This window comes from Poecilia mexicana, unplaced genomic scaffold (genome assembly GCF_051168715.1).
Source record: "Poecilia mexicana isolate PSO_F unplaced genomic scaffold, ASM5116871v1 scaffold_23, whole genome shotgun sequence".
Lineage (NCBI taxonomy): Eukaryota > Metazoa > Chordata > Actinopteri > Cyprinodontiformes > Poeciliidae > Poecilia > Poecilia mexicana.
In genome coordinates this window covers 8,134,545-8,161,751 of record NW_028263392.1, presented here as the reverse complement: position 1 = coordinate 8,161,751, position 27,207 = coordinate 8,134,545, and the positions used below count along the sequence as shown (strand labels likewise).

At 39.7% G+C, this 27,207-nt stretch overlaps 1 protein-coding gene across 3 annotated transcripts in view; it reads right to left on the bottom strand.

Annotated features, from left to right (window-relative positions):
- Window positions 1-27,207, bottom strand: part of grm8a (glutamate receptor, metabotropic 8a) — a 229,031-nt gene that overhangs the window by 132,863 nt on the left and 68,961 nt on the right. The window lies entirely within an intron of this gene.

Genomic DNA, 27,207 nt, shown 5'->3' with positions numbered 1-27,207 from the left:
TTTTATGATTTTTTTTATTTTTTATTTTTTTTTTGGGGGGGGGACAATTCTAGACTTTTCCAAGATTGGGAAAAGTCTAGAATCCCTTGGGGTTTCCGCCCATGCTTGAGACAGTAAGATTTTGTGCCATATTGTTGTTATTTGGTTGGTAAATTTCTACAAAAAAATAGTATGTATGGACACAAAATGTGCACACAGTCACATCTCTAACCATTTGGCTACTCAATCAACAAAAAGTCTAAATCAAAAGCACTTTACTCTTCAGGGACTGTAACTCTGTTCCTAAACAACTGCACACTCCTCTCAGTGAACTCAGGAGTTCATGTATAGGACATGTGAGCATTGTTATTAGCTTCTTCTGTCAGGGGAACACAATTGGAAACTTTCATAAAGTCCAGGATGGGCATGTATAATTCATGGAGGATTGGGATAAACAAATCAAAAGGCATGCAGGCAGACAGAAACAACTGAGGAAACAAATTGTGTGCATTTGGCTCAGCACTGCATGCGCCTTCGTAGGAGTGACTTAATGTCTGTTTGTCTCTGCTATTTTTTTCTTTTTTTTTCGTCTCCCCACTCTGTGTAAATTTAAATATGTGAATATCCATTTCAAAGAGGACTGAATGCACTCCTGGAAGAATATGAGGTTGTTTTTTTATTTTTATTTTTTTTTTGTCTGTTTACAACAGCTACAAGAAAGAAACCACATGACCTGAGCAAACCTGATACTTTGATCTTTTGTCATTTCTCGCCTCAATTTGAAAACAGACCACCACAGACAGAGACGCACTCATCTATACACGGCACAGTCATCTTATTGTTATTTCCCCCAAAACATTACTTTGAATAGAGAAGGAAAATCTAGAGCTGTAAAAGAAAGAGAGCAGGGCACAAATGAAGTAACATCCAGTGTTGTCTGCTGCAGGCTCAGACCAAATTCGATCCACATTCACACCAAGAAAAAAAACATCCTGGTAGACATTCCTATAACGCTGCATCTAATGGTCATTCAGAAACACACACACACGGTGTGAATAAGTACAAAAACCCAGTCGGAGTGAGCATATTTAACATAATGCCTGCACCGACAAGGTTTTTCAAAGCAAGTGCAACTGGAGGTGGGAAATTAATGGCTCGGTTCCCCCACATGGCTGTGGAAGAAGATTATTCCTTCAATCCCCTTAATTCCATTTGCTCTAATGAATATGTGTGAGAGCATGTGAGAGGGGGAGAGAGGAAATCACAAGTGTATCCAAGAAAATGGAGCAGGCTGATGTGTTTTAATTAACACTTTCTCACTCTCTCATGCTTATCAGCGGGGTGATGCATTGTTTTGTGTCTCGATACGCAATTGTCTGTAATCGTGTCATTGTGCGATTCTTAATCAGCGCTCAATGACGTTCCGGATTCGTCTCAGTGGAGCCGGAGGGGTTGAGGGGGGATAACGGTGTCAGATGGTCAAGTCTGTCAATTAGATGCACACTGAAAACTAGAACAATTATTGGATTAGCTGCTGATCTGTGTTGTCATTTGAAAATATATCAAAATGGGTTGCGAGATAAAGTCCAAAGAATGGGACACTGGTGCAAAGCAAAAGCCTTTGAAGCTACGGGAGATCAATAATGACAAAAGACCATATCACAATGTTTAAAGTTTCCCTTCCTTTTACCGATGCCTTCACACAATGAGATTGTTTTCGGTTCTTTGTAAGCTCTCTGTAAATTAGGGCTGAAGTGGAATCATGCAAATGAACATTTATTACCAAAACCTTATTAGGAAAGCAGACTTTGATATCTAATTATTCAGATTCATGTAATTGACGTTAGGCAAACTGCAAAGGGTGAAATTTTACACCAGAGTGGAAAAACACAGCAATTCCCCGCGAGATTCTCTGTATTTGAAAAAGACACAGATTTCAAAATCATGACCGACTCGTGTTTTTTCACTTGTGTATTTAAAAATAACTAAAAAGAAACAATAAAAATATGTAGTTATAGTAGTTAAAAGTATATTTTCTGAGATGGTTCAACAGCATTTCTGTTGATTTGAAAGATTTCTAAAAAAAAAAAAAAAAAAAAAAAAATTGAAATATTTTTAATATCACAATACAGTGATGAGTTTTAGATCAATCAAGCCAATTTCATTTTGTATTTATTTACACGTTGCGATACTCGGTATGCTGAAATTTCACTATTCGTAAAGATCCATAACGCTGTGCATTACAGTCATGGAAAAAGACAAATCACAGTTTGTTGGTAAGCCCAAGAAATGAGCCCAAAAAAAAAAAGAAAAAGATTTCATGTAGTGTGGTTTCATGGAAAACATCCAGTCTTCTAGGTATAAATTAATCACAGTAAAAACATGAAGTAGACTTCCCTCATCCATAAAAATGGAAATCTATTCACCCTTAAGCAAAGAAGGAGTAGACTATGTTTTCTGTCAATAAAAAAATCAATACACACACATACAACCATCTTATTTTGTAAAAAAAAAAAAAAATGTATATATGTTACTTCTAATAACTTGCATAACTAGTCATGTTTTGTTGAACAATCAGTGGGAACACTTTGGAGCAAAACCAATATCCTTTAATCCAAGAAATCTTGCCAAAATAGACATTTACTTCTATGCCATTTATTCCTTAATGGTCCTGGCAGTGGTGGGGAACAGGTTCATCCCTCAGAATAGATCAGTCTGGACTGCACATTCGAACCGAGCTGATAAATAAAAAGCAGAAGTTGTACCTTCAGAGGAGGAAAAAAAAAAATCTAGGTCTGTGGCTTTTTTGTTCGTATCTCAAAGACATTTATCTCATGAACCCTGCTGAATAGTTAATAACTGGAAACTCCGTGAGCCATCTCTGCTGCTGCTGCTGCTGCTGCTGCTTTCAGTCCTTATATTCTCATAAAACAGATATTTTGAAGTATGACTGTTCTCGTACGGCGAACAGAGAGGCCCGACAATGACCTAAACTGGCCCTCGTGTGTGTCTGGCGGTAATGGAGCTGTCAAGGGCCAGAGACTGAGCATTAGGTTGATAGATGGCAGTGGAGTGATGCTAATTAACCCTGATGCTTTACACGTACACATTGCCTCTGTATCTCAGACATACAGTGGGGTGCAGGAACACGTGTCGTTTCCGAGCAGTTACACCGAAACGCTCGCTTTGAGTCAGGTGCGCCAATTGCTGAACGTGAACACGTGAGATTTCCTCGTTTTAAATGCGCTTTAAATGTGAATTAATAAAAAACAAACAAAACAAAACAAAAAAAACACGCAAATGCGCATGCTTTCCAGGTGTTACTAAAAAATGACCATAAAACGTTTCCCCCATGCTGCGCAAGGAATGATAAATCGGGAAAACTTAGCTGCATTTACTGCAGGCGCACCACACTGCGAAATTGATCCGAGTCGGTTTGAGGAATTGTTTGCTTGCTCAAAATTTGACTCAGCCCTTTAATAGCCAGCGCGAGTTTCCATTTAATGAGACGAGGACTGGCACTGAGGAATGTTATCTAGCTAATTTACCCGACAGAAGATGGCTGTGGCTGAGATTCCACCGTCGGTTCCCCCCACTGTCTGTGCCCGAGTCCATCTGTCTCTATTTTTTTTTTCCCTCACAATTTGTCCCTTTGCCTTTGTGTTGCACAAATTATTAGCAGATTCCCCTCGTCCCCCCAACCCCGCCGGGCTTCTGGAGTCTTTGAGGGTCTTGGTGCGGTGGGCATGAAATGCAAAACAACATAACCCGAAAACAGGGAAGTAAATACTAAAAAAAAAAAAGAAAATCACATCTTGGCTCAGAGAAAAACCCTTACAAGATCCCAGACAAACACCACTTCTTCTTCCCATTTATGTCCTATTCCGATAGTTTTGACTTCAATATCTCATTTATTTTTTTTTTTACTTTGTGTTAAAAAAAAATGCCTTGCACATCTTCTTGCAGGGTTTGTCCACTAAAGTGCTTTTAGTGATATAGAAGAGAGTTGGTTTTATACAAAGCCGATGACCAGAACAGACTGATTTTCATCCCGAACGATCGACGGGATTGTAAATCCAGTACACAAATGTCTTATTTTGCCAGTTTGTGCACCATTTAGGCATAAACTTTGTGTGTTCATCATTACAGGAGGCATGAGACTCAAAGTTGCAGACTGCTGCTATACCCGAGTGGCTTGCTTGTCATCTCACTCCTTCTCAATTTCATACTTTTGCAGTTTCAGTTGTTTTTCCCCACCCAACTATTTTCAAGCATGAAAAGTAGCAATCTGCCACAGGGAGTCGATTTGTTCCTGCCTCGGGTACATTTTGTCAAATGGGTGAAGGGGGCAAAATTTTACCTCCGCCGGTGTGCCAAGTACAGGAAATAAATAAAGAAAAAGAAAAATGAGAATAAAGTGAGCATAAATAAAATCAATGGTGAAAGTAGAATAAAATGAAAGTAAATAACCATAGTTAAACGTCCCAAATTAGCTGCAGCTGAATGTTAAATGCTTCAAGGTCTGTGTACCTCTGATTTGGAGAACATTTAATATTTAGGAGATTAAAAAATCCTCTTGTTTTGAATGCAGGAACTAATAATTTGCATTTTTTTTCTTTTTTTTGTTTTATTTTCATTTACTTAATCCAAAAGAGACGTAATTACTGTTCTACTCGTGGCTATCAAATACAAAAACACCTTTTGAGCATAATTTTGGCAGAGTAAAACTTTTCAATAGGAAACAACTTAATTTAATCACATTAGAGGAGAAACGAGGCGTTGATTGGACGAGCCGCAAAGGCATCAACAAATCTGCATGCAGAGAAAGAATGAGAAGAGGTGAGGAGAAACAACGGTTTAAAAACTTTTGAGGGAAAAAAAAAAAAAAAAAAAAACAAGAGAAAAGACAGCAGAGGTGAACAGAAATCATCTCGTCAAAGCAAACTGCAAAAGAAAGCGACGGGGGGAGGGGGGAGACACAATCATCGGAACAGATGCGTGAGAACTAATGAGGGGATGTTTAGCAAAAGCATAAAGACAAAAGAGGAGGCATGAGACAAAAGGGAAGAGAAGGGGACTGATGAGAAAAAGAAAGAAAAAGCCTATGGGAGGAAACATCCAACAGAGAAAGGCAAAGTGAGAAAGAGATGAAAGATGAAGAAACTGAAGGAGAGGAAACGGAGATAATTGGTGCAACACAAACAGAGGATTTGGTAAAGTGACACAAGTCCCAGGAAAAACAGATGGAAGTAAAAAGTGAATGAAATTAAACAAGGGACTTGTTTAAGTCTGCTAAAAGGTTGAGACGAAAAGAACCGACGCCGATGGAAGATGAAAAAAGGAAATAGAAAAGCGACCATTGTGCGGCATAAATGAACAAAAGGGAGACTGATTTCAGCAAAGGCAAAAAAAAAAAAGGTTTTCAAAGGGGGGAAACTACAAAAAAAAAAAAAAAAAAGGCAGAACAAAAGAATAAGACATGGAGTACATTTTAAAATTCATCCAAAATGTCCATGCGTTCCTGGTGGCATTTCTCTTTTCATGTTTTCAGGGGAAAAAAATAAAAGGGGGGAGAAAAAAAACAGCGCTGCCATGTTTCATCTTGATGGTGTAATTTGTGAACGGCGTCATGTACGCTCGGATGTGTTAAAGTGCAGAGAGCTTAAGACGCAGATAATGAACTGAATCGATGGTTGTCTAAGGTCTCTTAGCTAGTTTTTATCTCGCAGACTTATGTATAAGCGAGCGAGTGAATTAATGGCCCAGCGAGCCATTAATTCCCAGGAGCTCTTCAGTGGCAGACTGTAGCAGAGAAGGTCTGATGGTGATAATGCTTCACCACCGAAGCCATGGGACTCACCCAGCAAGACCGCTTTACACCCCGTCTGCTTTGCCTCTGAAAACTGACTTCAAATGTTAGCAGCCCATTAAATAGCCATTATCAGCTGTGCTCAATCCTTAAAGGATGCCTCAAAATGGCTTATGTAGCACCTAGGAGTAGGAGTAAGTAAAGAAGGCGCCCGTTTGTGTCTTTGACATCAAAATGACGTTGGAAGACGCAGGTTAAACTTGAAAGAGGGAAGTGTTTCGAATAATTGTTTCACTGTCCGATAGGGACTATTTAATGTTTCCATTTCACTTCAGGTCCCTTTTTTTGTCATTTAAAGAAGTAAAGGAAACCGCGATTCACTATTATATTATTATAATGTTTGAATATATTTTATCAACCGTGTTAAAAATTCAAAAACTGAATCAATGGCTGCCTCAATTTTCGTTTGTGAAAGTCAAAATAAGACCAAGATTGCCTAAGTAAAGACAAATAACTTCTTTTTTTTAAATTAAAGAATTGATGCATTATGGGGAAAAATGTGAAAAGATACATGAAAACAATGTTTGACCACATTTTGTGGAAATATGAGATAAAATTTCACAACATGCATCCAGGGTTGAGTAATACCAGTCCTGTGCAACCAAGCAGAAGTTCAACATAAAGTAAATATCTAAAAAAAAATAATAATAATAATAATCCATCATAATTTGATCTACATTCAAACATGGCGGTGATGGAGAGATGGTCTGGTGATGTTTTGTTCCACTTTACTATAACTTATGAATCTATTATTTATTATTTTCCTTAGCATAGGTTAAAGAAAAACTTTACATTTATAATAAAAAAACAAAACACAACGTGACAATTTAAGTGGTTGATTAACGCAGTACTACATTTACGGAATAAACTCGGACTATGTCGACGTGGAAAATTGATCAATTAGGATTTAAAGTTTATTTTTCAATGTTACACCTTTGATTGGTGCTTGTAGCATCTGATTTGTAAAATGTGATAAAACTGTAGTCAGCTGCCAGTTAGGCCCCAAGACTTTTCCCCCTCACCCCTCCCCCCACACACACACATTTGCAGGTAATCACAGATAAATTGTAAAACCAATAATTAGTCTAATGTGGCTTTTGTGTGAAACTTGCAAGTGGACTCTGCAATTTGACGGCACGAGGGTTACCTCTAATTGAGGAGGAGGAGGATGACTTGCTGTAATCACCTTGGAGACAAGATGAAAGGCTTGGATTACAAGCTATTGGAAAGGAGGTATTGACTAATTACAGATCCACTTCAGGATAGCTTAATCCAACCCCGATGTCCATCCAAATATTTGACAATTTGTAGAGCACTCGTTCTCGAATAGCAATGCAATCAAGTTGTTTAAATGCCCCTTTTAGAGCTGCACAACATTCATGGATGCATGACAGGAGAGACGGGGGGGAATCTAATGGCGAGGCAAAAGATGTAAGATGCAACACCAACCCACTGAATCAGTTCATTTAAATTTCCAAGAGGAACTTGCAACACAAAGATTTACAGATCTGGAAATGCATCTCTGCCTGCTGCTGCTGCAGATGCTGGGGAGGAGACAAAGTCAGAGGGTTCACTGGAAAATACATCACCTTACAAACTTTTACAGAGGGTTTAGGTCTGAGTTTGTCAGGGAGTGGAGAAATATGACGCAAAAAAGGACAGGAGGCAGGCAGCTGAGGCTAAAGCCTTTAATATAACTATTGATAAATCATTATTTTTCCTTCTCTCACTATCGTACACACTCACTTTTCACAGCACTGTATCTAACTCACTGAAATCAACACCGACTGGCACACACAGAACAAATGCCCATCTGTTACCACCCAACTCTCAATGCCCTGAATACAAATCTAGTAATTATACACAAGGGCTGCACAAGAAATTCAAAAACACACAAACCAGCTGCCTACTCAGGGAAATAAATAAAAAAATTAAAAACCATCCTATTGTTCCAAATCATTGAACACCTTTTAGTAGCATATAAAACTAGGAGTGTGTCCTCCTGTTGTTTAAACCTTTCTGACCCGAGTGTGCAAATGAAGCAGCCCAAATAATCTAAATGACTAAGAGTCTCTCCAAGTCTGCTGGCAGAGAGGCAGTGTTGTCTCTAGGCATTGCTGGACATCTGTGTGCTGCCCTTGGGCGGCAGTGGGTCCAGCATGGAGGTGTCACTTTGGGTTGAGGGTGTGGCGTCTACCACCAGAGGGACAGGATTTGGCTGTATACTGGGGGTAGGAGAGGCAAGGGGGTTGATTGGGGTAAGGTTGTGAGGGTCTTGGTGGGACGAAATGGGGCCTGGGAGCTTTGGATTGTGCCCTGATGGACTGTGGCGTTTTGGAGGCTGGGTGTGCCTGCAGGGGCATGTGTGTGGATATTACCACAGACACACATGGAAACACTGGGAACTGGGATCAGGGGGCTTTACTGTGGTCCTCCTTTGCTCCCGTCCAGCACCTGAGCAAATTTGGCATGAACTAGAGGTGCTTATGGGCCGTTCGTCTTAATCTCCCAGGGGTTAGATCACAAGGTGGATGACCTTCGCTGCCCTTAGGTGCTATGAGTTTTAGGCCTTCCAGCCTCACTTGCATACACTTACAGGCAACCAGCTGACAAACATGCTCTCATACATCTACGAGCCACCACACAAATAGGATACCATTTTCAGATGTCCTTTCTGTGCAGCAAACCTGCCATGACACATGTAGGCAACCATCTTCTCTCTATGACATGCCTGAAATGCCAAAGACAGCCTGACACATCAAATTAGCTCCCAAACATACACCAAGGGAATATGACATGTACTGCATTCAGTCCTCCAAGCTGGTTTTTTCACAATGACCTAAATAAATTTGAGGGGAATTTAAATTTGTCTTTGCCAGTAGTGTACTAATCCACCCCCAAACATGTATCCAAACATGGTTAAGAGAACTTTCAGGAGATCTCACCAAACTAGAAAGGACAGGGCATCAAAATGACTTTGAAAGTGGTATGAAATGTCACTTTGGCTGGTCTGGGCATTTCTGAAACTACTGGCTTACTGCAAGTTGGTGTTGGATGAGAAAGGGACAGACTAGCTCAGAGTTATAGAAAGGCAACAGTTCCTCACATAACCCGCTCAACAAGAATTATGGCCAAATAGCATCAGTAGTCAGACAGAATTTTCTTTCAACTGCTATTTTTTACTTTGTAGGCTACCATTTACTACCTGGGCTAATGGGTGCAAATCTGCAGCATACAGAGAAACGCTCTGCAAACACATGAATGTTCCAAACAGAGATGGTTGCAGCATTTTGCCTCTAGTTGTAGCATTTTGTGCTAGCATTTGTTTTGTGGATTGTAGATTTTTGGTTCCATTTTCTATAATCGCAGCATTTTTATTTTTGAAATGATTATTTTTTGTTTGTTTGTAGCGTTGATTTCTTGCATTTCATTTTTTGCGTTCGTATGTTTTGGAGTTTGCGTCATTGCAGCATCTTTTGTCCTTTGATATGCATTTGCACCAGTTTCCTGGAGACTCGGAGAGATAGATTGTATTCTTATGTTCGAACACTTCAAACATAAGAAGTTTGAAGTATTCAAACTTCTTTATGTTTTAGATTTACCTGTAGTTGCAGAAAATCGCAGTCTGGTCCTGCAAGTTTTGCGCTTTCGCTCTCTTGGTGACGCAACGCGCCTGGAGCCGTAAATGTCTCCAGGTGCACGGCAAAAACAGCTAGGGAACTTTCTTTTTTTTTGTTTTGCTTTGTAAAAAACAGAGTAGTTGGTACGTACACAAAACCAGAAAACAAAACCTGCTGGACTTGGAGAGTTTTGATTCAAAGGATGTTTGATTTTTACTAAAGGTATTCCCTTGTATCAAACCCATTAGGCATGCATTTCCATTGCTGAACTCTAAAATGAGCCTCATACATCATGCAATACGCCAGCAGACCTGCGAGGAAAGCACTTACAATCTTCTTAATGAAAAACAACTTAGCAGCAAACGAGGGGCTACAATAGGAAGTCTTTGGATATCACTCGAGCATGCTGCTAGGGCGAAAAAAAAAAAAAACAACAAAAAACGGTGTTTGATGCAAGTTGTTTGAAAAATCAAAAATGACAAACTTCACAGAAAGCGGGACGCAGTATACGCTCACGTGCACCCATGCAAAACTCAATCATACTAAGCAATTGCTTTGATTAAAAGGGGTGTGTGTGTTTTCTTGAGTTACTGTGGGGGCAGCGGCACTCCTTACCTTGTTATGCATGCGTGACTTGTTTTGATTCGTCTCGGTTTGTAGGCTCCCGTCTGAGCTCAACCATTAGCCCAGCAGGTGGCTACTTCAGTCATGTTTTGTACATCACTTTGGAAACTTATAACTGGAAGAGTTAAAAAAAAAAAAAAAAGTTTGCTAATTTGCCTGCTGCACCATATGTAGTTTTAAAACCAGAGCAATGCACAAGTAGACAAACTACAGCGCATCATAAACCATACGACTGTATAAGACGAAAAAACGTGTGTTAATATAGTTCCCTGCAAGCTTATTTCCCATCCCGTCTGCATCAGTTGCTTTAGTTACGTTTATTGTGCAGATAAAAGAAAAATCATTAAAAACAATTACCCCCACTCTTTTATTGAATAGCATTGTGCACTGGAAAGACTGAAAAACGCTCTCACAATTTACAAAGCTGAATCAATGGCAAACGTGATTTCAATAAAACCTGTTAGTTTAAAGGTGACACTTTTTTCTTTTAAACATCAGTCCATGCCTAGAGATAAAAACAGACGCGAGTGCAGTGAAGTTGTAGTCGTACCAAAAAGCCATTTGTGATGATCTGAGATTTGTGAAATGATGCATAATCCTGTTAGACATGAGAAGACGGGCACACTGTGGTCATAGAGGGATGGACATAATCGGCAAAGACACTCAGCCAGGCGTTTGGAGATTAAACAACGAGGAATTGGTAGAAAAGGGCGACTGGTGAGCAAAGAAAAATTTCTCCCACACTGTTATTCAACTAGCACCATCCTGAGTGGTTGATAAAAGGCAGGATGGATTTATGTTTTTCATGTCTTTTTGACTGTACTATATGAATTTTGCAACTGAAACTGGGAGATATCTGTTCGAGCAACTTTTTAAAATCGGTTCTGAACAATTGCAATCACTGCCATGCGAGTATAACGTAGACCAACCATCAGCTGCTAAAATCACTTTGTATCTTCCTAACACTGTTGATATAACACTCCACTCTCCTGGTCCGCGCCGCACCACAGCTTGAGTAAAGGTTTAAGTTTTAAGACTGCACAGTCAAGACTGGCGCTTTAATTCAGTCGAGTTAACACGGAGGAGAATTGAAAATGGCGGCACCCATTTCCGCATTCAAACTCATTAAGCGTCGGCGTTCCAGCCAAGCACACTAAGAAATTTGAAAATGTTTGAGTAGCACACGCTGAAAACTGTTGCTCGCCGCTATAATCCCAGTTAGTAGGTGAGTTTCCTTCACATCTTGTGTTGTGCAGAGGCAGATGAGATGATCCCCCCCCAAGTGTTTGTTGTGACGCTGATTAAACCCACTCTAATTTGCAGAACCTAACAGCCTGTTGCCACAGCAGTCCTGGTGTCTTCACAGAGTAGGAGAAAAGCACAAATGCACTCTGACATTCTAACATTTGTCTCGAGATTCAAACAGCGGCACAGCAGATGGCGAGACTTTCTGCTCATCTATTTCTTGTGCTCCCAAGCATAACTAAGCGGCCATTTGTGCGCACCCACCTACAGGTTAGCAGTGAAACAAGACAGTGGTAGTTCCAATAACTGTGCAACTAATATATAGAAGGTCATATCACTTTATTCAATTTTTCAATTTGAAATCCTCTAACTGATTGTATACCGTTATTAAAACACTAATCCCATTAAATTCAAGGTTCTCACTAACAGCCCACAGAAGAGAATCAGTTAAATATTGAAAGAAATTTTTAATCTTCGGTCAGTGGCCATTTCCTCAAAAGGGTTTTCGGCAGAAAACAGAACCTCTAAAAGCTAGTTGTGCATAATGAAGTCAAATTTCAATTACGTACCGAAATATGGCTCATTTCTAGAAAACCTTTAAGCATCTGCTTTGCAGATATGAAGGCGTACGGGGGTTTTAGACAAATCCTGTGGTTTGAAAACAATTTAGTGAGAAGCAAGAGAAAATGGATCTTCCCCCAGTTCACATACAGAGTAAGAGTGGGTGATTTTGTCCCTCCTTCAATTCATACTTTTGCAATTTCTTTTTTTCATATCCTAAATTTAAGGGATTTATTTTATTTTTCGCGTATTTTGACAATATAAGCTGGTTTTGTGCATGTCTGCTGTGCAGAAATGGGGCTAAACAGTTGCCATTTTTTAAACCAACTTTGGGTCGTTTTAATATCTCATTTTGGCGTGAAGCTCCCTAAATGTAAAACAGAGACAAAGTGAATAGAAAAAAGGAGAGTTCAGCTAAATGTTTGTATTCATCTCCCTAATACATTAAAGTACTGAAATTCCAAAGCAATGTGATTAGCAATTCTTTAAATACAGAGAATTGAAACGGTTTGTTTACAAGTGCAAAAGCAAAGCTGGTAGGGAAGAACTTTCAAAGCCTGGGTACAAAACGACGAAGGGCGAATTAACCCTTCACTGGAGCATAATGCGAAGCAGATAAAGTGTCCACTCATTGTGAGTAAAGCTAAAAGCAATTTTTTTTCTTACAGAGGCAGAAAGAGAGTTTATATTGTTGATATGAAGGGAACTGATTTTAGATGACTGTTTACATTTGAGTCCTTATTTTGAAGTAAGAAAAGACGAAATTAAGTTGTAGCTCAGTTGCTGACGCTAAACCGAAGGGCTATTTTTGATTAAATATAGTCTCAAACAAATCAGACTTTTTACACGTTGAATCTATAACAGTGTTTTAATCTACTTGAGTTTCTTTGCTATAAATTCACTAACAAAAAGACAGAAAAAAAATAAATAAAAATGGAAAAAAAAGAATAGCCTTTAAAAATTCACCCGCCAGTGTGACGACCTTCAGCTTTCAGCCAATCAAATGACACTCCTTTGATCACATGTCAGACAGTTAGCTTGTTAGCACAGCTATTTGAGTTGCCTAAATAAACTTATGTCGTCTAAAGTTTAGTGAGTTGCATTTATGTTTACCACCCTCCTCTCTTCTTGGTATGTTTTTGGCAAAAACATTTTAATAATATACACAGCAGCTGTTGTTTGCACTCAGAAAATATTTAGTAATGCTAATTTAATACGCACACCTTGGAAACAGCTGAAGCTCATTGGAAACGTTCAAGGACGAGGCTAAGGAGGGGGAATACGACGTTTGCACACTTTTGACCTTTGTTCACGTTCCACTTTCATAAAGGTACCCACCAACACGAATGATTCCTGCATCCCACCGGGCAGCGGTACAGGCGAGAGAGCTGGAGGACCGGCTCGTTATCTGCTCCATGTAGTCTCGAGGGAAGCGCCATCATTCTGTGTTTTGAGGGAGGAACACGCGCTGAGAGGAAGCGGTTTCCATTTCTGAACACCCCTCGTGTTTTCCATCCATTTTCTGCAACTGACATTTTCTCACAAAGTAGCTACGAAAATATTCATACACCATTAGTTTTTTTTTGTAGTTTTTTTTTTTTTTTTGTAGTTTGTCATGTTACAAGCGCAAATGTCATTGCATTTTACTGGGATTGTATGCGATTGACCGACACGAGATAATCTCAAAGCAGATGGAACGGTGGAGATTTTCGACATGGGCGTTTTCCCCACAGCAGCATTAGACATGGGAGGCGCACAAACACTGGATGAAAAATAAAAATCGTCTGCTAGCTGCGTATTTGTTTCGGCGTTTTGTTGTTGTGATTGCGCAGCCGACGGAAAGCTTAAGAGCCCTGCTTGGTGCTGAGAATCGGGAAACGCATTTTACCTCACCAAAGAATTTAGTCCAAAACATTTTTTTGGAATAATCTCACCTGAATCACCCACTCAGCCGCTTGTCTGACTAATGCTCTCCTTCCCTCGCCTGCGACTTTGGATGGGGAATTTAGCCTTGCAGCTGTATTGTACGTCCCCTTTTATGAAATGACACATTGAACGGAGCTCCGCGGGACGCTCAGAGCCTGGGATATTGTTTTATAGCCTAGCCGTACTTTAAACTTCTCAACTTCATCCCTGACCTTCCTGCCGTACTTTATACCCACTTCATAGATATCAGGCACTACTTTTTAAAAATCACTTCTTGAATTGTGTTGCCCACTGAGCAAACGCATGTGACTCATTCGCCGCATTAGCATTCGCATTATTTCCTGGACTCGGACTGGGTGAATATTAACTCTAATAGGTTCCCTCTTTTTTTCCCCCCCCCCCGCCTTGACCAGGTGTGTTTATGTGGAGGATGTATTTAAGTATGTGCAAGCATGTATGGAAGTCTGACAATGTAATTATCTCATGTGGGCCGGCATGAATATTTAAGCAAACTTTGGAGGGGTGCGTGCGCACACGCATGCCCACGTGCTCGGTAGCATTAGAATGCAGCTAGTCGTTTGCCATTATGTTGTTAATGTGTCCGTCTGAGTAACAGGCAGCACTGTGCACACGGACGTAATGCACTAATGCAGTGCCAGCTAATGGAGAGAGCTACTGCTGAAATCACGCTGCCGACAGCATATTAATACGATAGGACGGGTGGATGGATGATTATAATACAACCGGTGGGAGTAAACTGGGGCGCGCGAGAGAGAAAGAAAGAACTGAGGAGAAACCAAGGCGAGCAACGCACGGGGCGTCGAATTGAAGTAAGAAGAATAAAAAGATCAATATGAATTGTTTATGTTAGAAAAAGAAAGCAAAAACTAAAGGTGCAGAGAGAGAGAGAAAGAGAGAGACGAAAGACCGTCAAAATGCTAAAATCTTAAACCCAAGCTTCACCATTTGACTGTGATCATATAACAGATGAAAGAACAGAAGTTTGGGGACCAGAATAAAACTAGCTGTGCGGGGAGTCACTCAGCCTTATTTATCAAGCAAACACTCAAAGCAATGTCAGGAGAAAACATAATATACTTGAATTTCCTCAATAAAACCACAGTTTCATCATTATGCACCTCTCATGCTTAGGAGCTGCGCGAGTGAGGAAAAGTTACTAAGAAAGAGATTTGTTTTTAATAACATGAGCAAGTAAAGCTACTTAAAGTGATAAGCAAGCAAATAAATGTTTTTGAGGACTTTGTTTTTTTCCCTTATCTTTGTCTTAACTTTAACATTTTACAGATATAAGCCTCTCCATCAGCAGGTAGAACTATATAGGGTAAAAAATTTATAAAAAGTGAATTTCTTTAACTGATAAAAATCGACTTTGCCACACAAAGTGATATTTTGAACATTTTACTTACAGTTAACGAAAACCCAAACTTCAGTTCCTCTGAACTTTTCAATACCAAACAAGATGAGTAAAAAGGATTTTTAATTATAGAAATGAAAAGTTCTACACTTCCATTGGGAAGACTGAGTTTTTTTTTCTTTTTTTTTCTTCATTGAACAGACACTGCAAGCAGGGCAGCAGGTCATGGCTGGCTGTCTGGACCTTCATAATAGAAAATTAAATGGAGGCAATATGTGTGGCAGAAAAAGAGGGACAACTGAGGATATTTGGAAATACAGTGAAGGTTTGAAGCAAAATGGCCTTTCTGCCACGGTACATATTTTCACATCCAATTCTGAAGCATTTAGGAAGTACTTCAGGCAGGTCAACTCCACCACTGTTTTCTACCTCTACAACTACATTTCACTTAATTGTCTTCCTTGGTTTACTTTCTTTTTTGTTTCTCATTGACCCAAAATCGTTAAATGAAAAAGGAAAAAAAACAACTTTTCCTCTTTTTTTTGCATGTTTGCATTGGATTTGGTCTCCTTTTCTTTCCATTTATAGATTTTTGTTCCTCCGATCAGTTTTTTCGGCTTTCCACACTTCCTTCTCATTTGTCTCATCAGCCTCTAAATGTCATGTGGTTGCATAAGGTCAGCTCGTTTGTGCTGCAACCAACAAGTGTTCAATTAATCATCGCTGGCATTTTCATTTGCTTTTACATGAATCCCCAGTTTTGCCAATGATGGACACGGTATCGTGCGGCTACGATTGAGCCGATACCCGGTTGGACTGTGCTCAGAAAACTTCGGCAAAGACAGCAAGCGGCTACGGGAGCTGGCGCGGCGTCAAATTAAAAGCGCTTTCAAAAGATATGCATTTCTACATAAGTTTCCCGTCTGGCTTTGAGCAACCACCGTGTCTGTGTCATCTCACCGAGCTCCTTTTCATCTCCTTCGCTCCCCGCCGTCTTTCCCGAACTCCACTCCTGCTTTCAGTTATTTACACCTCTGGCCAAACGCCGCTGGTTTGCTGTTCTGTCTCTCCTGAAATCTCAAAAAAAAAAAAAAAAAAAAACAGGCGCCCTCTCTCAGCCTTTGATCACTTGACTTTAAAAGTTGGACAAACAAAACTGTGTCCTGCAGCAAAAGAAGAAAAAAAATAAAAAGAAAACGTAGCTGAACGGTGCAAACATTGGAAAAATACTGGCAGAGTATTTAGAAGCTAAGCTATTAATTCTAAAACTCACAGCAGTGTGGGGAAAAAGAAGTGTTTTGCCTCCTTATGTATTTATTATGTTTAGCTTTTCTGTCATGCTTCAATGTTTTTACATCACCCAACATATTTATATATCAAAACAATGATAACCAGAGTGATTCCAAATTGATGCCGATATCATTTCCCTAAAGGAGAAGAAAACAGTCCTAACCATCTTGGCCATTTGTGAAAAATTTATTACTCCTTAAAAAGCTAATATATTAGGGATGTTTAACTCAATTTCAATTTGGGCCACATCAAAAAATCTGAATGTGTTGAGAAAAACCCACTAAACTGTTAAGATATCAATAAAGAGCTGTTTGTCTCAGCATTCAATAAGTGTTTCTTAAAATTAAATAATATTGGACATCTTTTCACACTGACCAGACCAACCAGATTTTTGTGATTGTTTTATATATATATATATATATATATATATATATATATATTTTTTTAGATTAAAATCATAGATTTTATGGTGCCAACTTAGAAACATTTGTAAGATATTTGTGCTAATGTATGATGTTAAACGTGGCTTTTTATTAATCGCCGCATCGATCACAGGCTATAGCTCGACATCGAGGAAGGCTTGGGAAGCAGTCACTTAAACTCAAAGTTTGAGGAAAATTTGAAGTAAAAAAAAAAAGGGGAAATAAATGTGGGAATCCGCAGATTTTGTGTGAATTTTGTGTGAACTTTGAGTTTTGCAGATTTGTTGAAAAACTGGAGGGTCTTATTGATGTCCCCCACGGTCCTCGAGTTTGACACATGTGCAATATATGTCACACTTATTCCCTAAAACTGCCATCAGGCATTTGCAATAACAGGGAAGCTTTTGCATTCATTCTCAGTCACGAACAGACCCAATAAGTCAAGTTCAGGATTTTGCACAATACTCAAACACCATCAAACTCCTGATCTATTTCCATAACAGACATCTTCTCTGTGTTATTCTCACCAATTCTCACCCGTTCCCCATGCTGCTTCACACATTCTGATCCCACAGAGGAAGTTGAGTTTCATTGCCTGCTGCGTTCAGAATTTCCCCCGACTTTCCGAGGAAGTTAGTTGGGGCTTGTGTTTTGTTAAACAGGCTTTTTTAACTCGAGAGCGGAGCGTAATGTGGTGGTACCGCTCCTCCTCAGTCAACCACACGTCTGCTTTCGCACTTATCTCGCCGGGCTTGATCAGCAGTCTGCCTTGAAGTGACACACAATCCGATGCTGAAGTAATTGCCTGGAGAAGCAGATTGCGACAACCTACATGCTTTAGCGGCGCCAGGATGTTCCGACTTCAGTTCTTTTATTTTATATTGCTTTTAAAACCAATGGTAACGGGCTTCTATTCCACTTATGTGGTAGGGTTTAGAGTAAAGTGTTTAACTGTTGGTGTTAGAAGATTCAGATATCTAACAAGTCCTATTTAAAAATTATATATATATATATTTATTTGTATTGTGAGAAAACAGAGGAATTGTTATCCACCTGTTTAATTCATCACTTGATAATTAAGGATACCACAAATGAGTCTAATCCTTACACACAATGAAGAAGTGCTCTTTCCATTAAAACAGATTATAAGCTCCTAGCTAGAAAAGAGAATAATACTGTAAACTAATGAGTTTGATGGCCCAAATACAACCATGTTGACAAGTTCTCTGTGACTTTGCAGATGAAAACGATGAAACAATGTCCAAGTCGTTAATGCAGAGAAAAGCTAAGTGGATGAAGACTAATGATTGTGCCTCTCGAGGCGATACATATTCAGTTTTAAAAGCAACAGCGTGTGGAATAATGTTTTTGACATTGATTGATTACAACTGTAAAAGCTTCAAAGCATTTTCCAAACTAACAGAGTTTATTAATAACTTTCGCATGTTTGCTTCGCAAGAAACGAAGCCTTGGTTTCCCGTCGAACCATTTAGTTTCTGCATTTTTTACGTATCGTTCAATATCGTACGTTTATTCATTACTGAGGGTAATTGAGCTTTGTTACGACACTAGGTACCCCCCAAAAAATTCAAGCTGGGACCGAGACGCCCTCTGACCATTTCTAGCATCTTCATGAGATTTCTGACGGGATCGGCGCAGGGCTCTGCATTCAACCATCAGCTGTGGTATCTCAGAGCTGCTGAGTTATTGATATTCTACCGTTTCAATATATGAAAGAGCAAGCCCGCTCACCACCTAAGGTTCTGCAACACTGCTTGTATATATTACACCTTCCACAAAACACTTCAAGGTAGGACTTAGTCTCTTTTTCACCATCTATGCTTTCTGAGAAAAAAAACAAAACATCCAAGGTGGAAAGAGACCTCAATGTTTATATTCCACTGCTGGATGTCTTGCCTTCAAGTGTGCAATGACGGAACAAATCACTAGACTTTAGTAGCCTCTCTCAGTATTTGAACACTGAAAACAAAACTGATGGGATTTCATACATCAAGGATACGTTTCACTGTAGAAATGCAAGATGCCGGTGATCGTATGCATCATGCTTTACGTCGACCTCGCAGAGTCCCGCTACGCTGCCGACTTGGTGAGTTTGACTGACGCTTTAAAGGTCTAACAGGGCTGAAAGAGGGGCATATATTTGACAGTCATAATGAGAGAGGTCAGCACAGTTATTAGTTATTAATGAATGGCCACAGGCTGCTTGTCTTCACCGCCAAATGAACACGCTTATCGAAGAGGCAGAAGACAAAGAATCCCGGAGAACGTTACATTCGTCACCAAGCCAATTGTTCCATTTCGTGAGAGTCCACATCTAAAATTATTCAACCTTCAGTGAAAAGTAGCTGCATTACCAAAATGCACAAACAAGCATGTTATAAACAAAACAATTTAAGAGCTAAATGCTTCTAGTATCTACCGGAGTCTTATTGTTCAAGTCCTTCAGATGAGCATCTTTAGTTCTTCCAGTAGAATCCAGCAGGAATCAGCCCTCATGGGGAAATGCCTTCTGGTTCATTCGGTTTTTTTTGTGGTTTTTTAAAATCTTTCTATAAATAGAGTTTAAGTCAAATTACCATGATAGCCATGCAAATGTTATGTTAAAACTTCGTCTCAAACAAAGCTTTGGTGGACTTTGGAGGAAATTACATCAAAGCTTCAGGTTCCTCACAGACGGCATGACATATTTTCATATTCATACTTTTGCCCACACTTGATTCAATTCTTCCAGCTCTTCACACACTGCAGGCTTTCAGCACGAGAGCTGTGGTGTTCTTTTCCACGTCCGCTTCATTCTTCTCTTCCAGACGCAACTCTGACAGGAATGATCCTCTTTTGACTAATCACTTATGACAGCAGAACCCTAAAACCTCCGACTTATGCATTTTGCTGCAAGCAAAGTGGAGCTGATTTTTCTTGTGTTTTGGGGGCAAGTAGTGGCATTCATATTTAGTCTGCTGCCATCAAGACTTGTTGCACATCCGTAATATCTGCCTCTTCTGGAATCTGACGGCAGCCATTGACAGCTTTATCCATCAACCATGTTCAAACACAGTAGCTTAGCCACTGTTGTTCTTTTAACTTTGCACAAGCAAACCATTTCTCCAACACCGCCCATAGAAACATTTACTGCCATCTTCTCGTATTCTTTTCTGTAGTTTTAGTCTGACTTCCAAACACATGGGATTGCACGATTTCAAGACTGTAGGCAAAACTAAACTGGTATTGGATGGCTGAACAATTTCTAATTTTACCTGCACACCTACTTCGGATTAAAATTGAAATAATGACATATGCAATATGTATTGCACATCTAGAATCGATAACGCCTCAATACTTGGAGAAACTACTGCCTGTAATGTTTTTTTTTTTTTTCCTTCAGTCAACATCCACAATATTTCACTCAACACCAAGAAAGTCAAAGAAGAACAATACTCAGCTCTTAAAGTGCATTAAAGGGCCGATCGTCTTTCCCTTCTCTGTTCTCATCTTGCCGCGGGACTGATGACTTTGTATTTTCTGTTATTTTTGGCTTGCTGTCTCAATCCATCTGTCAATCACTTTGCGAAGGGGCACGGTAATATGACTTCAGCTGTAAAACAAAGTACTTTCTGACAGACAGTTTAGTCTGCCGCCCTGTCTGTCTGTGTGAGCACGACTAAAACACGAGATCATTCTAGGATGCAAAAAAAAAAACTCCCCACACAGCTTGTCGTATTTTAGGATAATCGAGATACTTTCAGTCCATGTGACGGATAAAAGAAATTCTCCCCTGGAACATTGTTTATCACATAATTTAATCATCTGCGGTCCAATCTGCAGTATTAATTTAGAGAAAGCAGCTGCTTAACTGAGCACACAGGCAACCAAATGGCATCCTCAGGAAATAAACTGGCCAGGTTGGCAATGATTAGGTGCTGCGAGGCGGCGGGTCATGTGCCGCGAAAGCCCCGCGAGCAGTCAGTCGTCTAAATGGATGAGCAGCTTTATTACACGAGTACTATCAAACTTTATCAAGTGCTCTCTTTCAATTTATTTCCAGAAGGAATTGTCTCTGAAGCCGTAACACGGTGAATGAGAATGCCGTCGGTCCTGCCAGTTTGTGAGATTATTAGCAGAGAGAGAGAAAAATTGATTCGCCAACAAGCTAACAATCGCATCTTGAGACGAGGTTGGGTTTTTTTTTGTTTTGTTTTTTTTGAAATATCATCCATCTCCACGCGTCAATTCTGCCACTCCACCAACAACTCGCCGCCTCTGCCAATATCTTCCTCCTAAAGACTGTCCAGACCATCAGCTCATTGAAAGAGACATCCCACTTTATCCCGTGACACAGCAATTTCCCTGTGGTGTGTTAATAAAAACACCCAAATAGAAGGGAAGACATGCATGACTGTGACCTTTTCAGAATGACAAGACTGGAAGAAAATGGCTGTTCCCTATTGGCATTTAAATCCTCCACTTTCCTCCCATCTGACGATTTCATTATAGTTTCATTTGACTCCCAACCTTGTTAATTATTCAAAGTGTCTATTTAGCTAAAAAAGGAGCAGTTGCTCAAGCCGTGCAAGAACGTATGGCAGGGAAAAAATTGAATGTTTGATAGAACACAACCGAAGCTTTAATGTGGCTCCATTTCACTTTTCCATGATCAAGCGGTGGCTAGAGAGAGGCTGATGAAATTGCCCCGACTGCAAAAATCGCGTGGCTTTTCTTTTGTATTCTGTTCCTCCTGCCGGATGCATCAATAGATCAAAGAAAAGGCATCGCTTTTTTATTTTTTCCCCACCCCGCATGTTTGTGTGGCTGTGCTCAAGTCTGATGGCTTTGAAGATCCCTCTTTGCAGCCTGCTGCATCCACACACACCCACTAGGCTCAGTGGTTTTTAGAAGGTTTACATACACTTTGACCAAATCCCTCGTATTAATGGAACTTTTTTTTTTAAATTTCCTGACATTAATCCCTTTCAGCGTTTCCCATCTTAGTTCAGAGTGAGGGATTTCCTACTTCATCTTAAGTGTGTAAGAGGTCTACATATTTTTTTTTTGTGTCTGTGTGTTTGACGGTATTACATTTAAATTGCTCAACTTGGGTCAAACATTCAAGGTTTTGTATAATTTAAAGCCTATTCTTTATGAGCATATTGGTGAAACTGATTACCTTTGTAGTTTTTCATTGGTTAAATTAAAAGGTAACTGAACATCACATCTGCAACCTGACGTTCAGTCCATCCAAAAAGGTTGTTGCACCTTTGATTCAGTGGAGATTACAGAAAATTCATATTGGTTTTGCTTTGGCCTTTACCTGTTGTGACAATAAGCTTCATGTGCTTGATTTACATTTTAACCAAACATAATTTTGCCACTTCCTTACCAATCTGAACTGGTTTCAACATATTTTTTTGGCTGAGAAATGGTCCTAAACCAAAACAGAGCAATGCTCTCTTTGACTAGCTAACAACTAGTCAGAGCTATTTAAACATCTCCAGTAGCTAAATCCAAATCCAATCATCATCCAAAAATACATACCATGACTTTTGTGCCAGAAGATTAATCTTATTAATTAGCATTCCAATATAAAGTCAACTGGCTACGTTAGAAAAGCAGCTAAAATTCCCATACATACATACATACATACACTGCTGTATGTTTAATAATACTTTAGAATCACTTAACATCTCTCATACTGCTGCACACATGTCAAGAAATGCCAGTGCCACAACTTTAAAGCACTAAATGTCAAATATGCAGGTGCCACTGCAACAGAATATATGCAAATGTTTCCAAAATGGTGCAGCAGTGAACCAAATTTCATCCTAAGCTGTGCATTAGCTCTGTCTGCATGAAGATTCACTCACTTCAGCATGCTACATGCTAAATGCCCTTTAACAGAAGGACCACCCAACACATTTCTGACCACTTACACTTTATTATCCAGATAATTAAGCATTGGGTGAGGCTTGGGGACAAGCTTTGGTATCATAGCAAAAGGCAAGGACAATATTCTGACAAAGTATAGAGGTGAGTTTTACAACAATACACATGCACAATGCAATATTACACAATCTTAATTTCACATTTACATTCATGTAATTTTCTTTTTTAGCGAATACTTAGTACCTTTTCAGAGAACCCTGGCTGGAAAAGCTAATTGATCCCTTTGAGAATAAAAATCTCCCTCACACTGTACTTCAATAGAGTTTCTCACCTTCCCATCTTCTGCCTCGCCAACTACATTTCAGCAGCACACAAATATTTGCATGACATTGTTTTTTTATATTCCTCACACCTCCAGTGCATTCCCACTGTCTTCTCTTCCCAGCCTCAAACTTTAGTGCTGTTTTCTCTATTCTAATTATATACCGCTGTCTCCTCGGGTTCTTTGATCACTTTGTCCGTTTCATCTCGTCGAGTTTCATTCTCACTTTGATTCTCTCTTTATGTTTCTCCCCCTTTCGTTATCCATCATCTTCACATAGAAACTCTCCATTACCGGCAATGCCAACATCTCGAGTGATTCCTCACTTCGTTTCTTTAAGTACGAGAGGGGGCAAAAAAAAGACGTCTGACACGTGCGAACGTTTTAATCGCAAACTGACGTGGTGAAGTGTTACTTTATTTCAAATGAAGACATGGGGCTGGCGATGACGATGAGAAAAAAGACTCGGTAAGCTCTAGCAACTAGAAGATAAAAAAGAGAGGGAGATGGAGGTTGATAATTTATTCCCTTAGCATGTCATTACATAAATATGGGTGTCAGAGACGAGAGATGCTCCTGGCTTTAGCGCAGTTGGTCAAGTTCTCTCTGAGCATTCACACGCACAAGGACACACCCATACGCGTGCGCACCGTCGCACCGAAAGGCATCAACAAAGAGTCTCGCACACACTTCGCACTCGCATTTCCTTGGCAGGGGAATCAACCATTACAGTGACTGTCGGTTATTACGCCTTATTCCCCCAGTGATGGATGTAACACTTTGTGGCGCGGCAAAATGTGTTTTGGAAATGTGTTTGGAATTGCTTTGTGGCAGTGCTGAATGCTTTTGGAATGAGATCATAACAGGCTGAGAGCCACTGTAATACGATTGAGGAGCATGTGGCAGGGCACCGCTTTGGTGTGAGTGGTGTCTACCTCTGTGTGTGTGTGTGTGTGTGTCCGTGCACAGGCTTCTTCAGGTACATTCAGGTGTGTGTTACGGTGGAGCTGTGATCATACGTACATGCTTATTAGTGTAGGTCATGGAGAAAGTGCATTGGTACAAGTATTTATAAGTGACACTGGCAATTCGGCGTCGGCTTGCCAGACCTGACGATTGCTATTCCTGCAAAGTTAGAGCGCGATATGGTTTGTCTCCTCCATTATGCTGCTCTGGAACCGTGCATCTAAGCAATAAAACGAGAGAGAGAGGAAAAAAAAGTTCTCATGCATTTATGGAAGTTGTGATTTAGAGCTTCAACTGTTAGAAAGATGCAGCTACGATAAAGTAAATGACCAGTTTGTTTGCGGCATCTGTGGCCGTCCTTTTTAGTCAGGGACTGAAACAGACCGCTAGCGTTTTCTAAGAAGGAAAGAAGAAGGGAATCAGCTTCACACTGTCGATGGCTTCCAAGCACATCTGACTTGCAGCCACGTAATTAAAGGCAACCTGAAAATAATCTCGTTGCAGTAATGTCATCTCTTAGATTGAAAAATAGAAAAAGCAACCACTTCCTTTATTTGTTTGATAATAAGTTGAATTTTGCCACTCGGCTTTGCAGAATTTTATTATATTGAGTTACCACAGAGTGTTGATTCATATTTTGGTTTCCTAATCAACTTTCATTAATTTGCAATCAAATGCCAAATTAGATATTGTACTTTTACATACCTACAGTTTGTGTAAATTAGGAATGAGGCAAATCAGCAACATGAGGCACGTGTGGAATCAAACAAATTATCCGGTATTAATGTAGATTATTTTATTGTTCCTACAATTTCTCATACTAGACTTTAAAATTGAGCTATAAACATTTTTGAACAAGCAATATTTTTTTTCATGATCAGCATTTAAAATTATTTTGTTCACAGCCCAAAAGACTTCTACCCCTTTCATAGGAAAATTGTGTATTAGTGTATGTTATGCGATTAATTATTTACCACTCATTATTTATTCATCTTGTAATTTACTCTCAAGTCTGTGTTGTATGAGGAGATAATATATGTGATGATATCTACAGTCTGAGCAAGAATTGAGAAATTTAAAACATCTGTTAATGTAGCAAATCAGGCTGCTGAGCATTTCCCTTTTCCCTTTCTTTAATAGGAAAGAAAACAGACTGAAGCAAATAGATGTGCTGTAATACTTTAGCTCAGTTTTCCTTTAGTTTCTTTTTTTTTTTTTTACAATATTGGTCTTTACTGTACAATAAATTGACAAGATATAGGGCAGAGAGAAAAACAGGAAGACATGCAGCAAATAACCTGAGAGCAGAAGCTGAACCAACAACAAATGCGTTGAGGGCTACAGCCCCTGCACCAACCGAGCCACGCAGCGCCCGTCCTATTTTAGTTTGAGTCATTGCAGGTGACCACAAGCATTAGGCATACACATGTAAGATACACTCGCATACAAGACACCGCTTGCATTTTTACAAACGCAGCTGCCAGGAAGGAGGCGAGGCCTCAGTCATCACTGCAGAAACCCCACAGCCCCAGGCCATCCAGGATAAATCAATGCACCTCAGTCTCATTGATCCGAGATGTGGATGCCAGCCATGCATACATTAAGCAGGTGTGATCCGCTGCTGTGTAATCCAACTTCTCTTGATTTGAAACTTTACACTTCGGAAAGCTCCCGTAGTCGAGTTTCCAAACTTTCGCTCAAACTAAATTAGCATTCCGAAGAAATCCAGAAGGAAAGAAAAAAAAATAAAGGCGGCACCTTGATTATATCGCCTCAAAGCAACCGTAGCAGTAACTGTTACAGAATGAAGTAAGACAGAGATTTAAGTAGCCAACAAATAATTAATGGCGAATGATAGCTGAAAGAGAGGATCTTCCGTGTCTTATAGCAGCCAATCCCATATGGGGTCTGCTGGCAAACAGTACAAATGTTCTACCAAAACCTTGTTTGAAATTAATATTGAATTAGTCATATTTAATTCAGTCTGGCTTTTAATATTGCATTACAAAGAAAAGGAAGAAGGAGAAGAAAAAAAAAAGTCAATCCAAGACACACTTATCATGAAAGAGCCATGGAGGAAGTGTTAGAGGACTCGAGCATCTCTAATGTTGGCCAACATCAATCGATTCATTAAATGTAGAGCCGGAGACACAGGAGGCATGACCTTAAAATTAATTCACCACACACATCTTAAAGTAGGGCTCAAAGTTTCGGATCAATCTGAATATACAGATGACCTCCTGAATGAGCTGAAACTCAAGACGCTGCAATTTTAGATCACTTCTCTTGGCACTTGGCAGGACAGATTGTTGGGAAAAGTCTCTTGCAGCATCTATATGACAGGCATTGTTGCTCATATGAAAGCAAAAAAAAAAAAAATAAAAAAATAAAAAACAGTGGAACAAATGTATACACACAGTACATCACCAGGTCACACAAACTTGACGTCTGCTAAGAGATGCCCTTGGGTGAGCAAGATTTCAGCCAGACTACAGCATTCCACATGTCAAATAGACAAATGCATCTGTGATGGTGTGCGTCCCCCCCACCCCCCCTCCCTGAAGATAACATCTTCTGGCAGAAGAACTCAAATGTCCTCTTGAAAGCAAAGGAAATGCATTTCAGTAAAGAGCATCAATGACGTTTGTGTACAAAGATTCATACACACTGTTAAGACCTTAATAGTCAGATCACATATTGTATTTGAATGCTTTCTTGGGAATTTATCTCGACAACCATAGCTGTTGAATAACAGATCAAGCTCAGTCCAATGGTATTAAGAGCATCTTAAAATATCAATTTTCTACATTTGCCACATATTCTAAATTGGATTTGGGTCTGGACTTTGACTAGGACGTTCTAACGCAAACAGACTTCGACTGCAACTCTGCCTACTTGCTGGAAGTTGAACCTCTACCCAGGTCTCAAGTCTTTTGCAGCTTCTAATAGTCTCTCATCTCTGACCAGTTTCCCTGCCCCTGCTAAAGCATAACATCCTCACACCATGATGGTAACCACCCCCATGTTTCTCTGTAGGGAAGGTATGTTTAGGGGATTGAACAGTGTTGGTGTGTAATATCACAACAAGTAAAAATCATGATAGAAATCAT